Source organism: Carcharhinus amblyrhynchos, unplaced genomic scaffold (assembly GCF_965287045.1).
Source record: "Carcharhinus amblyrhynchos unplaced genomic scaffold, sCarAmb.v2.hapA scaffold_38, whole genome shotgun sequence".
Taxonomy (NCBI): domain Eukaryota; kingdom Metazoa; phylum Chordata; class Chondrichthyes; order Carcharhiniformes; family Carcharhinidae; genus Carcharhinus; species Carcharhinus amblyrhynchos.
Window position 1 is genome coordinate 4,996,756 of NW_027649779.1, and position 14,766 is coordinate 5,011,521.

General features: G+C 44.5%; 1 protein-coding gene across 1 annotated transcript in view; it reads left to right on the top strand.

Moving 5' to 3' along the window:
- Nucleotides 1–14,766, top strand: part of LOC145362417 (uncharacterized) — a 1,142,232-nt gene that overhangs the window by 86,404 nt on the left and 1,041,062 nt on the right. The window lies entirely within an intron of this gene.

A 14,766-nucleotide genomic window follows, 5' to 3' on the forward strand; every position in this document is an offset into this window, starting at 1 on the left:
ACAGTTCTAAGCATTGTACCACTCTGCCGCTCCAGCATTGAGTTCTCCATTCTCAAACATCCACTTTTTCCACCACCGAAGCACAGTGGTAGCAGTGTGTGCCATCCACAAGGTACATAGCAGTAATTCTCCAAGTCTATTTCCGCTGAATCTTCCAAAATGATGGCCGTTGTCATCTCGGAGGACAAGGGCAGCAGATACCCGGGAACACCATTATCTGGATGTTCCCCTCCAAGTTACTCAGCATCCTGACTTGGAAATATTTCGGCAGTTCCTCCACTGTCGCTCGGTTAAAATGGTGGAACTTCTTCCCTTCTTCCCTGAGTGTGTACGTACACCTCACAGACTGCAGAGTTTCAAGCAGGGGACTCACAACCATCTTCAGAAGGGGGCAATTAGGGATTGGCAGTGAATGCTGGCCTGCCAGCGATATCCACATTCTATAAGTGAATAAAAATAATAATAGCTGACTATTACAGTTTAGGGCAGTGTCCAGGACCCGCAGCTGCTGGTGTATCACCGAATTTAGGAAAGTATTAAACACTAACCAGTGTACTGGAGAATCCCGCTCCTCTGGAGAAATGTCCTGATATCATTAATCCACTGCAGAGCTGAAATCAGGCCTCGGTTTCACCACTTCTTTGGAAGACAGTGAAATACTGCACCGATGGAATGGCCCGGATTCTGGGGTTTAATCCCTGATGGGTAATCGACCCCACACTCTTTGAACTCAGATTTGGGCCGAACTAAATGGCAGAGTTACCAATGTTTCTCCGTTGTGAATAATCAAGTGAACAAGTCCAATCGTGCTGTTTGATTCTTACTTTCTTCATGGCTATTGGTGATGACAACAACATTATTGGAAGTGATATTGAGAACAAACATGGTTACAGTAATGCCACTTGCTCACTGAATAAGTCATTTATTTTTGTGCCCTTTCAGATCAAACTAAATGCCTTACAAGTCGATATGATTCCTCGACAGAATCAAATGACACGGAAAACGGTATGTGCTTTATTCAACATTTATCTAAGGAAAACACTTGCAAATAGACAGATTGATAAGTGGACAGATAGGCAGGGATACAGAGCCGGAGATCGAATGATAAAGATATCGTGAGATGGGGAGAAAGGTAGATCGTCACACAGAGTGAAGGAGAGAGATATATCAATCGAGGGATGGGGAGGAATGGTGGGGGGTGGGAGAAAGGTGAGGGAGAGAAAGAGAGAGAGAGAAAGAAAGAGAGAGAGAGACAGAGAGAGAGAGATATTCAGAGTGAAAGACAGATGAAGATAGATGGACAGGCAGGTAGGTGGGCCGGTGGACAGACAGACGGACAGGATGGACAGACGGACAAATTCAAGCAGTTAGATAATGAAAAAAAACACACACACATTAGTGGTTTCAGTTGATTTTTAGTTCCAAATGATCTATGTACCAAACCAGATCTATCTTTTGTTCCTCTCATTTTGGCAGATCGGCTGAGGGTGAACTTTTTGTCTTTGACGGTGATGGGGCTGAGAATTTTATTTTTCAAGACCATTGTCTTCAATGTCCTGATGACGGCCAGAGTGTGGCTATTCTGAGGTAAGATCGGTCACCTAAATACGCGCCCAGAAAGACAAAGTGTGATGGACACAGTCCATTGACGGGATCTCGGGAGGCCGCTGTTAAGGCAGGCGCTGAAGCTAACCCGTGGAGTGAACAGGAACTTGGATACATTTAGGCAAACGAACTCTTGCCAAGCGCTCCATCCTCATCGCTTTTCATCCCGGACCCCCAACCTCCGCCCCCAATCGCAGCCTTGACTTCTTAAACCTCTCCAGAATTGTGTTTAATTATGAGTGTCACTGATAGACTAGCCTTTTACACCCATCCTCTGGTCTTGAGTTGTGTGGCTCTTTGAGAGAGTCGGTGCAGGCTCTCTGGGCCAAATCACATCCTTCTGCACTGTAGGGGTTCTTGTGCACTTGCACTGGCTTCTGAGAATATGAATGGACAACGTTAATGGAGACCCGAAAGATAAAACGTGTTCTTTTCTTGCTGATCTTTGATGTACTAACACTGTTATTCCTTTCATCCCAAACAGAACTGCATTGGACGATTCAATGGATTCAGATGTGAACTCATTGACTGGGACATCAAAATCCAAACACTTCCTGATCATAGATTCCACCACTTCAAGCAATTCAAACTCGCTTGTTTTAAATGGCGGCTTAACTTTTAAATATCCTCATTTCGGGAACTTTTTTCCCACTGTTATTTTGATTTGAAACTCGTGGTTCTGTATGATGTCTACTGCTTATGCGGCACAAACATTTCAATTATGCATTTCAGCAACAGTGTTGAGCTAACATTTATACGGTCTCTGCCTGCATTAGTGTCGGAGACATTTTTGAAAACAGCATTTTCAATTTTAGGACATATAGAACTTCGATTTTTATATTCTTTGCTTGGAATAGTACCATCCTATTGCATAGAAAGCAGCCACTCAGCCCACAGTGACAGTGCCAGCCCCTTTACAGGGCAATCTAGCAAATGGCACCTCACCTTTCCCTTTTGTTTGTTTTATTCTAGTAGTTATTTTAAACGTTCCATTTTTATTGCATGCAATTTAAGAGCGTAAGATACATAGAATCAGCAAGGGTCTGATTGGATTTTCATCAAACTCAATAACTCAGTAGTTAGATTTGAATGGCGAGTAGATAAGCTGGGTTTAAAATGACCCCTACCTGATCCACCCAGTTTTAGTCAGCCTCTATTTTCCTTTTTTTAGTATTTCAAGAGCTAGTGGAGGGAAGGGTGAGTTTGACTGCCTGGAGTTACTTCTCTGAATCAAAGGAAGTCAACCAGAGCGAATATCAGGCGGCTAGTGGGATGCCACCCGCTTTTAGATTGTGGCCAAGGTGATATTCTCACTCCCGGACTGAATCTCAGACTCCAGATTTTCCTCCCAGTGTCACGGAGGCACCAAACCCCAGTCCTGTACATCCGGGTCCTTAGAGACAATCGAGCCACCCTGTGTCACTGTGCAGAGTTTTATCATTACACTGCATTTCACAAATAAGATCAACAAGAGTTTTTTGAATATCTCACCATTAGCTTAACCTAAAATCCGGTTATTGTTCTCAGGTTATTTCACAGATGGGACATTCATACACATTTAAGATCACCCGGTCAGTCAGGCGAAGTGAGAGTTATGGGGATAAGATGGTAAAGTGGAGTTGAGGGTAATATCAAACCAGCCATGACTTCATTGAAAGGCGAAACAAACCCGGGGGGCTGAATGGTCACTTCAGCTCCTCCGTCTTATGCTCTTCTGGTTCGTTAATCACACTTTTGTTCATATCTGTAACCTTCTTCTTTCGTCATGGGCATCGCTATTAATATTCAATAAATTTACAGTCTTTACTGAAGGATATTGTCTGTCTCTTTGTTAACGCGTTGCCAAAATATGCATTTGGTTTGGCCAACAGAGCGCACTTGACGTCGCGCAGCACAAATGGAGGCCGTTCGGCCCACCATGAGGATACCGGCTCCCCATGGCAGATCCCGCCAATTGGAATCAATTTATTTTTTGAAGTGAAACAATTGAAAGTCCACAGGTTTGAACCCCTGGTGTCAGGGCTAAGGTTCATTCTCTCGATAGCCATTCCAGTACAAAGAACAAAGAAAATTACAGCGCAGGACCAGGCCCTCTAAACCTGCACCAACCATGCTGCCCGACTGAACTAAAGCCCCCTACCCTTCCGGTGAACATACCCCTCTATTTCCATCTTATACATGTACTTGTCAAGGCACCCCCTAAAACTCACTATTGCATCCGCTTCCACGACCTCCCCCATCAGCGAGCTCCAGGTACTCACCACCTTTTGTGTAAAAAACCTTGCCTCACATATCTCCTTTAAACCTTGCAGCTCACACCTTAAACCTGTGCCCCCTAATAATTGACCCTTCCATCCTGGGAAGAACCTTCTGACTATCCACTCTGTCCACGCCTGTAATAATGTTGTAGCCACTTACCAGGTCACCCCCTCAACCTCTGTCGTTGCAGTAAGAACAACCCAAATTTCTCCAACCTCTCCTCATTGCTAAGTCTCCCCATTACAGGCAACATTCTGGTAAATGTTGTTTGTACCCTCTCCAAAGCCTCCATTTCCTTCTGGTAGTGAAGCGACCAGAATTGAACACTATATTCCAAGTGTGGCCTCAATAAGGTTCTATAAAACTGCAACATAACCTGCCAATTTTTCAACTCAACGCCCCGGCTGAGTGAGGCAAGCATGCCGTAAGCCTTCTTGACTACCTTCTCCACCTGCATTGCCAATTTCAGTAACCTACCCAGATCCCTCTGCCTATCAATACTCTTCAGGGTTCTGCCATTCACTGTATATTTCCTATCTGTATTAGCCCTTCCAAAATGCATCATCTCACATTTGTCCAGAATAACCCCCCTCTGCTATCTCTCCAATCAATATGAACCCCTGGTGTTAGGGCTGAGGTTCATTCTCTCGATAGCCATTCCAGTACAAAGAACAAAGAAAATTAATGGAAGAGGGGAAGCTTCCTAATAGGAATGACAGAATTGAGGATCTAACCCCACCAGGCTGGGAAAGCGAGAAGAATCCCAAATTGTTCCCAATACCCAAAGGTAAACTCTTCTCCTGCACCTGGTTTAACTACATCGGCTGCAGTGGTAATTCTGGTCATTAGGGATGGGTTATAAATGTTGGCCAGGACAGTGACTCCCACACACAATGTATTTATTACTTCACTCATTGATAAGTGCATTGTGGGCAGGGCCAGAATGTATTTCCCATCCCGAATCACCATTGAACCGTGTGGCTTGTGTTGACCGTGGTGTTGTACTTGAAGTCCCATGTAGTTAACCAGAAGGGGTTTAATAACAATAGACTTATGGTTCGATTGTTGAATTCCAGATTGTTTTTATTGAATTCAGGTTTCTCTAACTGTCATGGCTGGAATTCAATCCTCATGTATGCTCGAAGCATTAACTCTGGCTTTCTGGATTAATCACCATGCCATTATAAGATGCCGTTATAACATCCCTGAAGGGGGAGGGGGGAACAATTTATCATGATGGGCTTTGTGTCCGTGTTAAAATAGAATCGTAGAAACGATACATTGCAGAAAGAGGCCATTCGGTCCATCGAGTCTGCACTGACTCTCTGAAAGAGAGATCAATCCAGACCCTCCCCTCTGCCCACGGTCAATCCTGTACATCTGTGGGACACAAAGATGCATTTTGGCATGGCCAATACACCCACACTGCACATCCTTGGACTGAGGTAGGAGACTAGAGCATCCGGATAAAACCGATGCAGATACGGGGAGAACGTGCAAATTTAACACAGGCAGCTACCCAAGGCTGGATTCGAACCAGTGTCTCTGGCACTGCAGAGCGAATCACTGTGCTTAGGACTCCGGATGCCTTGTCCAGAGCCGTTCCCCCTCGCATCAAACCCATCAAACTTTAGTGTGACCGCTCAACCTGTACTTGGCATTTTAAGCGGAATGATCCAGGAATGACACAAATTACATTCTCAGTCCCGAAGTTCATGCTCTGAAAATCCTATCAGGTGTTTATTTTCTTTTGCTTCTTGGCAGCAGGAGGGTTAATCGCCTTTGGGTTGTTTATTTTGATAGAAACTGTTGAGATGTAATGATACATGCGTTTACTGCTGATTGGGGGAACCAGGGTCTGGTTGACAAGGCGACCAACGGCAGAAAGAAGTCCGCCGAGTGTGCGGTTTCACTCAACAGGTCGCTGAGCCTCTCAGTTTGCTCAAAGATCAGAACTTGTAGTTTAATCACCCGGGACTGGAAACTCCAGCAGCGAGATGGCAGTTAGTCAGAGCTGGGGGGAGTGGTGAGAGGCCAGGTGTTGCCAACTGTCGACAAGCCTGAATCTTTTCAGACACTCTCCCAGCGACTGAAGCTGCAGGAGATTTCTGCAGAAGACAGTTCCAAAGGCATACATGTCTCTGAAAGGAGAAACAATTATTTTCTTCGCTCTCTTTCCAATCTGTCCCGCGAAGGTTAAACATTCCGTCAGCTTCCACACTCACACCGCTCCCCTCCTCTGACCACACCACCACCGCCCCCCCCCCCCCCCCGAAGGATCGTATATGTTTGAAAATATCATCACTCAATCTTCTATACTCCAATGGATTGTGTCCGATCTTTCCTCGTAAAACCCCATCCCAAGTCCCCAGTCAAGTCGAGCGCCTTAAGAAAGAAAATCTGCGGTCTTCACACAGTCTGCCCTTCATGTGACTCCTGACACACAACATTTTTATTCATTCATGGAACATGCGCGTTTATTGTCCACTCCAGTTGCCCTTGGAGGGCAGTTGACAGTCAACCACATTGATGTGGCTCTAGACTCACGTGTTGGCCTAACCTGGTAAACAGGGCAGATTTCCCTCCCTAAAGGACATAGTGACCCAGATTTTTTTTCCTCTGACAATTGACAAAGACTTCACTGTCATCAGTAGATACAAAATTTCAGGGTTTTTTTTATTGAATTGTGTTTCAAGCACTGGACCCCAGAAGACTGGCTGAGTTTTTGGATTGTTACACTAGAGATAATATCACCACGCCATTCCGTCCCCTGGTTGACTGTGAACTATGATCTGAGATGGCCATTAGCAAACAATATCTGACAGCGTGTGTATCTATGTGTGTGTGTGTGTGTGTGTGAATCTGTGTGTGTGTGTGTGTGTGTGTGTGAATCTGTGTGTGTGTGTGTGTGTGTGTGTGCATGTGTGCGTTTATGTCTGTGTGTCATTTTGCCTGAGACAATCTGCCTGTCTTTGTCCATGTCTGTGTTTGTGTGTGTGTGTGTGTGTCTTTCAGCTTTTGTCTAAGAGAGTTTGCGTTGTCTGAGTGTGTCTGCATGCCTGAGTGTGAGTTTTTCTGCGTGCTTGTTTGTTTGAGTCTGTGTACGTGTGTGTCTGAAAGTATGTGTGCATGAGAGTGTGTGTGTGTGTGTGTGTGTGAGAGAGAGAGAGAGAGGGATTGCCCACACACACACACACACACACACACACACACACACACACACACACACTCTCTCTCACTCTCTCTCACGCACACATACTTTCACACACGCACATACACATACTCAAACAAACAAGCACACAGAAAAGATCACACTCCGACATGCCCACTGTTCAAGGGCAATTAGAAAGAGCAACACAAAACCAGAAAACGCTGGAAAGGTTCTGCGGCGCTGACATCATCTGTGAAGAAAGAATCGTGTTAACGTTTCGAGTCCAGATGTTCGTGACGAATTGTCAAGGAGAGTCTAAACTTTGGTTCTATTCTCTCTCCGCCGATACTGTCAGACCTACTGACATGTTCCAGAATGTTCTGTTTTTTTTTTGTTTTGGATTAACGAATCCGCAGTAATTTGTGTTTCGGACCAGTAACAATTTTTGGCTTTGCGAACAACACTCATAGGCAAATGAATGAAAATTATTGAGAAAGAATCAAAGAACTAACAAGTATCTGTTTAGCCGATTCTTCAGGCAGCAACCATTAATGAATCAAATGAAAGTGTTACATTCCAGTCAATCCTGTTACTCATCCGGTTTATATATTCAAAAACGAGCTAACTCGGCCTAACGAACACCATTTTGCTATCTCAATGAGCTAAAAAAAAAGGATTGTATTTGCCGTTGACACATGTCCCACTGCATGTTATATTTTCGCTTCTGTAATCATCCTCTTTTGAAAATCACCCCAGAAAATGTTTACTTTGGTCTTTGAGACAATGAATCCCAGAGCCGAACAGTTGGCGATGTAAACCCGACTTGCTCATCATCGATTTCAAGAACAGTTTTTGCTACGTCTCTTACACGTACACCTTACTAAGCCACCATGAAATTTTAATATGTATACAGTAACATACAGGCTCCTGAGAAGTAGCAGTTTGTCACTTGGCCCCTCTCTCCCTGCTCTGACAGTAAACAAGATTATGGCTGAACTTATTATAAGCTTCTGCCAACCCTGATCACATTTCACCCTTCTTGTTTACTAAGAATCTAGCTCCTTCTGCCTTTAAAAATATTGAAAGACTGCTTCCACTGCCTTCTGAGGGACACATGACCCTCTGAGAGGAAAACCTTCCACTCTTCTCTCTCCTAAATGTGTGACTTTTTTTTTAAAGAGTGTCCTTGGGGCTTCACTGGAGCATTGCAGCAGGATAAGGAGGGACTCGTAGGCAGGGAGAGCGAGGATGAAAACAGGCTGTGAGTTGGAATTCTCGAAATGAGCCACACATTTCTTCTCAGGGAAGAAACCAGCGTAGGCCAAAGTGCAGCAATTCAGACAAAAACAGGAAACGCTGCCTGCATTAAGCCAGTCAGTAACTGTGCAAGTGAGAAACCGAGTTCAGGTTTCAGACTGATGTCTTTGTTATGAGGGCTGGAAGATGTAAGAGATGAAGAGTTATTTTTATTCTTCTGCCCCATGTGGTTGTTGTAACCTCTCGCCTCTTGTCTAAATGAATATTTCAGAAGGTCGGTAAATGTTGGCCACATTTCTCTCGGTCTTGCCTCACACACAGTCCAGGTTGTAGGCAGATTTCCTTTCTGAAATAACGTAAAAACTAGAAGCAGCAATAGGCCATCAGGCGCTCCGAGGCTGATCCACCATTCAATAAAAACAAAGCTGATGTTTTCGTGGACTCAACTCCACTTACTCACCCGCTCACCATAACCCTGAATTCCTTTATTGCTGAAAAATCTATCTTTGCCTTAAAAATGTTTAACGATGCAGCCTCAACTGTTTCACTGGGCAGTGCTTTATACAGATTGACAGCCATTTAGGTGATGAGGTTCCTCCTCAACACAATCCAAATTCTCCTTGTCTTTATGTGGAAGTCCTGTCTGTTAGTCCTAATTTCATCTGTCAGTGGAAACAGTCTCCTTGCTCCTATCATATTTATTCCCTTCATAATTGTATGCGTTTCTATAAGACACAGCCACCCTCCCCCCCACCACCACCATCATTTTCTTCCAAACCCCAATGAGCATTGTTACAGAATTGGTGCACAAAAGGTGCTTTTGCAACAACTGATGACAGTTTTCTTAAGGTCTCTATTATTCAGCCGAATTTTCAATTCTACATTTTCATTCATTAAATTTAAATTTCACCTGTCACTGTTGATGGGATTTGAACTCTTGTGTCCAGAGCACCAGACAATACTGTCTCAAGACACGATAAAATCACAAGGGCATTAGATACCTAGGAACACCATCAAAAGGTGATTCACCCTTCAAGCCACTCACCATCCCGTCTTGGAAATATATCAGCTGTTCCTTCAGCACTGAAGGGTCATAATTCTGGAATTGTCAGAATTTTACATCTTTCAATGAGATCACCCATTCTTTCGAGTTTAATTGAATGCACACCTCAATCTCTCCTCAAAGGACAAGTATCAGTCTGGTGAACTCTTGGTGCACCCCATCTATAACAAGGATGTTCTTTCTCTCCTTCCTTTTTATGCCCAGACTGACGGCACACTGACATGGTGATTAGCACTGCTATATCATAGCACCAGGCAGCCAGGTTCGATTCCTGGCTTGGGTCACTGTCTGTGCGGAGTCTGCATTTTGCCCCCGTGTCTGTTTAGGTTTACTCCGGGTGCTCCGATCTGCTCCCGCAGCCTGAAAGATGTTCTGGTTAGGAACATTGACCATGCTAAATTCTACATCAATGTACTGGAACAGGCGTTGAATGGTGACGGCTAGAATGTTTTCACTGTGACATTACTGCAGTATTAATGTAAGCCTATCTGTGACACTAAAGTTATTGTTGAATTCAAAAATTCAAATTGCATTGCATTCACTGAAGGTGCTGTGTGGGGAATTGATTTGAACCAGTATGCCCACAATATTAGTCTGGGACAGTTCAGTGACATGATCACTGTCCTACGATCTCAACCTTCCAAATACGTTATTCAATTTTGAATTAATTATTGAGCAACCGATATGAATACATGAACATTTCTGTTTCAATGTCCAGATGCGCCTTACGTCCGCCCTCTGCTGACTGCCCATTGCACAGCGGGAACAGGCGGATGTCACGATTCTCTCTGTTTTTCCCCCTGAAGATCAGAGATGCAGAAATGAATACAACTCAAATATTCAGCTGCAAACAGCCAGAACCAAAATTACAACTACAGAGACCAAAAGGAGAGAAAATGGAACATACTGGGCTGTTTCGATGGTTACAGGACATGGAAATTAATCTGTTCTTATGTGTGTGCTGTAGATTTGAACTCACGGCTCAGCGCTGAAAGAGTTAATGGAAAAGTGAACATGTGATGAGCCGGAGATACTATAAGTGCCTCAGTGCAAATGAGACCAGAACCTTGCAGTCATGGAGTATAGTGGGCAATCCCTCCCTCCCTCCCTCTCTCTCTCTCTCTCTCTCACACACACACACACACACACACACACACACATACATACACAGACATTCTCTCTGTCTCTCTCTCTCTCACGCACACATACTTTCACACACGCACATACACATACTCAAACAAACACGCACACAGAAAAACTCTCAATCAGACATGCACACACACTCAGACAACAACGCAAACTCTCTTAGACAAAAACTGACAGACACACACACAAACATAGACATGGACAAAGACAGGCAGATCGTCTCAGGCAAAATGACACACAGACATAAACGCATACATGCACAAACACACACACACACACACACACACAGATACGCACAGACACACACACTCACAGACACACACAAACATACACACGCTGTCAGATAAACACACACATGGACACGCTCTGATACACACTGACAAACAAACACACACACACACACTCTCAGACAACACATATATCAAGACACTCAAACAAGGGCACAGAAACACAGACAGCCACAGAGCAGACGCAAATGTTCAGACAAACTCAGACACACATACACGCATACACACACACACACACACACACACACACACATACCTCTCACCTGAATACACACGGTCAGATAATCAAACAGGCACAGCCACACACAGGCAGAGTTTCCGAAATCATATGCATGGATGCACCCACAAACAGCGAAATACAGACACTGCTTTCTGTTAGCCCTATTGATGGGCGGGATGGAGGAGTGAGCTGGTTTTTAAGAAGAAACAAGAGGAAAAATTGAAGAATTTTTTTGAGACAAAGCTGATTTTTCCTGATGACTCCATCCCCTCATCAAATTGACTTAGCCGTACCCCCACCTGCCCTGTGTTCCCCCCAAATACATTTGTCCCAGTGTCAGCATGATGGCACAGTGGTTAGCACTGCAGCCTCAGTGTGCTAGGGACCTGTGGGTCGTTTCCACGTTTTCCCCGTTTCTGTGTGGGTTTTCTCCGGTTTCCTTCCCCAGTCTGAAAGATGTGCTGGGTTAGGGTGCATTGGGCCGTGCTTAAATTCTCCCTTAGTGTTACCCGAACAGGGATGTGGAGACTAGGGGAATTCTCATAGTAACTTCTTTGCAGTGTTAATGTAAGCCGACTTACGAGTGACACTAATAAATAAACTTAAACTGCAGGTCAAGGTGCCGCTGTGACAATGCACCCTCTTTTTTAAACACTCTGCAATGCTGAGACTGGGGAGAGGAGTGAACAACAGGGAGCAGCATTGCAGCTTCTCTCCCCCCATTGAAACTGGGATTGTTGCTCCATCTGCTGCACCATCCCCACCACATCCACTGGGGGGCAATCTGGACAATGGGCTGCAGGCAGACCTCACTGCGCCTGCGCCACAATCACACAGCCGGCGGCCATCTTGCGTTGCCAAGGGAGACGGCCGGCGTCCATTTTACGTTGCCAGGGGAGACGGCGTCTCGCGCGCTGCACTCTGGGGGGATACCCCTCCCGCACATGCGCCCAGGCAGTTACACTTTAATCTTTTAATATTTTGAATGTTGATGATTATTATTCACATCCTCACCCGTCAGACTTTCGGTTCCTTCTCCATTCGGGAAAATCGTTTCTGTTTTTTATTCCGTCTGTTTTTCAATCACACCCGCGCGGTGCGCTCTGGGAAAATACTACAGCACATGCGCGGTTCCACCACCTGCCTCTTTATAAAAATATGTATTTTATTTAATTTTAATTCCGCTCCGGGCGGGATTTCCGGGTGGGAATTTCTCTCACTTTCTACATTTCTGAACCGCCGCTTTTTCCTCGACGGGGGGAGGGGCTGATGGTGACGTCACTGCAATATGGCGGCTGGCCCCGCCTCTCTACAGGACCCGGATGTTCCGCCAACGAGCAGCGGCCGGGCTGGAGTGGGCAAGAGGTGACACTGGGCGGAGCAGCGCCCGGGCGTGTTACGGCGACCCCCGGTGGTCAGGAAGGGAAATAGCAGCAGCGCAGTTTCTGCCCAAAGGCTTCCCCAGTTCAGCTGCTCAGAGACACTGGGAACCTCTTCAACTGGAAACTTCAGCTTCTCACATTCACCCCCTGTGTTCAGTCATTGTTTAATAGACAAGCTCTGTAGTGAAATCCGAAACAACTTGTTCACATTAAAGGGGATGGGAATCTGAACCATTCTGCTCAAAAAGCTCTGCTCGCCCTGAAATTTCAATTGAAATGTTCAAGATGAGAATTTATAGATACAAGTCATGTTGTATGTGGAACGCTCATGATGCCACAATAAGATCAGTACAGACGTCTCACAGGGTTGTGTGACTGGAGAAGATGTCAGAGATGGAATGGTTAAGTATAGAGCTACAGAGTCTGAAGCTCAGTTTTCGGTAAAGAAAAATGGAGTACAAAGAACAAAGAAAATTACAGCACAGGGACATGCCCTTCGGCCCTTCAAACCTTCACTGACCATGCTGCCCCACTTAACTAAAACCCCCTATCCTTCCGGGACCATATCCCTCTATTCCCATCCTATTCATGTACTCGTCAGCTGACTTAAAAGTCACAACTGCATCCGTTTCTACTATCTCTCCCCAGCAGCGAGTTCCAGGGACGCACTACTCTCTATGCGAAAAATCCTCCATGTCCATCCCCTTTAAACCTTGCCCCTCGCACCTTAAAGCATGCCTTCATCGGCCGGGGCATTTTGTTGCTGAACATTATCTGAATCTCGATGTTACCCCCATAGTACCTTCGCTCTGGCCTCGGCCTCAAATGCTTTGTGTCAAATAAGAAATGATAAATTGTTTGATGCAATGCCAGGAAAGAAACTTTCCTATTTTGACACCTCTACATGTCAGCAATCATCAAGTCTACAAGACAATTTAATAGGTTTAGGTGCAGACTAACATAGTTAATCACCATCTGAAACATGCTAGGGTGAGGGAAGTCTGTATGATTTCAGTTTGGTGCTGAATATTGTCAGAATCTCGCTGTTACAGTCATATTATCTTTGCACTGAACTCAGCTTGAAATGCTTTCTCCAAAATCAGAAATGCTGAATTTTATGAAAAATTTCACAAAATTGTGTAAATTCTCTGAGACATGTTGAATTTTGTCCAAAATGTATTTGAGGTTAGCATTTACGTAATATCCTAATCTTATTAAATGATTTTTTTTTTCGAAATAAATAACTTAAAATAGTCGGTTACTGTTCATTAGCAATTTCCTAACATTACTTTCTCCAGAGAAGCTGAAAATATGCTTACCAGCATTTGTCTGAATAAGGATAAAGCAATTAGATACCTTTTTCATCGAAAGTAACAGGGAATTTAAGACCACCTTTTAAAGGTTTGTACTGAGCCAACCAGGAGTGAACCTAGAATCATCGGATCCGTAGGCAGACGCGTTATCCATTGCGCCACTGGCCCACATGGGAAAGTGGGATGGTTGTTACATATTAGCTCGACGTTTTGAAAGTTTCAGGCAGAAACATTGTCAAAAAGTTTGCGTTAACTTGTGTGGAAAAGGTCCATTGTTCAGATTGTCCTGATTCATTTCCTATCATCCCTAATCGCCCTTGAATTGAGTAACAGCAGTTGATCGGGCTGGCAAATTCTCCTCTCGATTAGGACATGGTGGTAAATTTAAATGAAACGTCCTTCAGCCAATCCATCATCTGTATTTGCAAATTAAAACAAGGTTCCACCGAGATTTGAACTCGGGTCATTGAATTCAGAGTCCAGAGTGCTCACCATTACACCGCAGAACCCAACACAGGGTGACAATCTGAAAATCGTGGATCAATACTTGTGCCAATTTGAACAGCAGGGAGAAATATCAGTCCCGTTGCACAATTCATATTTATATTTCCCTTGCTGGTTCCTCCTGTAAAAATGAGTAGGCTACTTTCCAACGTATTAAATTTCACTGTAACTGACCACATTCAAACACCAATGTTTGCATCGAACTGACATAAACCTTACTGCAGTAAATCCACTGAACAACATCAGCTTATCACAGCTCTGCTTTCATCACACTGGAAGCCAATGTGAAAAATATAAACAATTTCAAATCTTAACAGACAGGAAGGAGTGTGTGAGTGCGGACAATCGGCGCTGTGCACATTCCTGTAATCAGTATCTGGGAGAATCAGGTAGATGGGATTCTGGGGGTCTCGTGGTTAGGATTCATTGCTTTCAGATGTCGCAGACTGGCCTCTATATCTGAAGATTTAATGCATTTTTTTAACGTCAGAGTAAAAAGCTTTGGGGTTTTCCTTTATCCGACTTGCCAAGGACTTCTCATGCCCCCTACTAGCTCTCCTAAGCCCTATGTTTTAACTC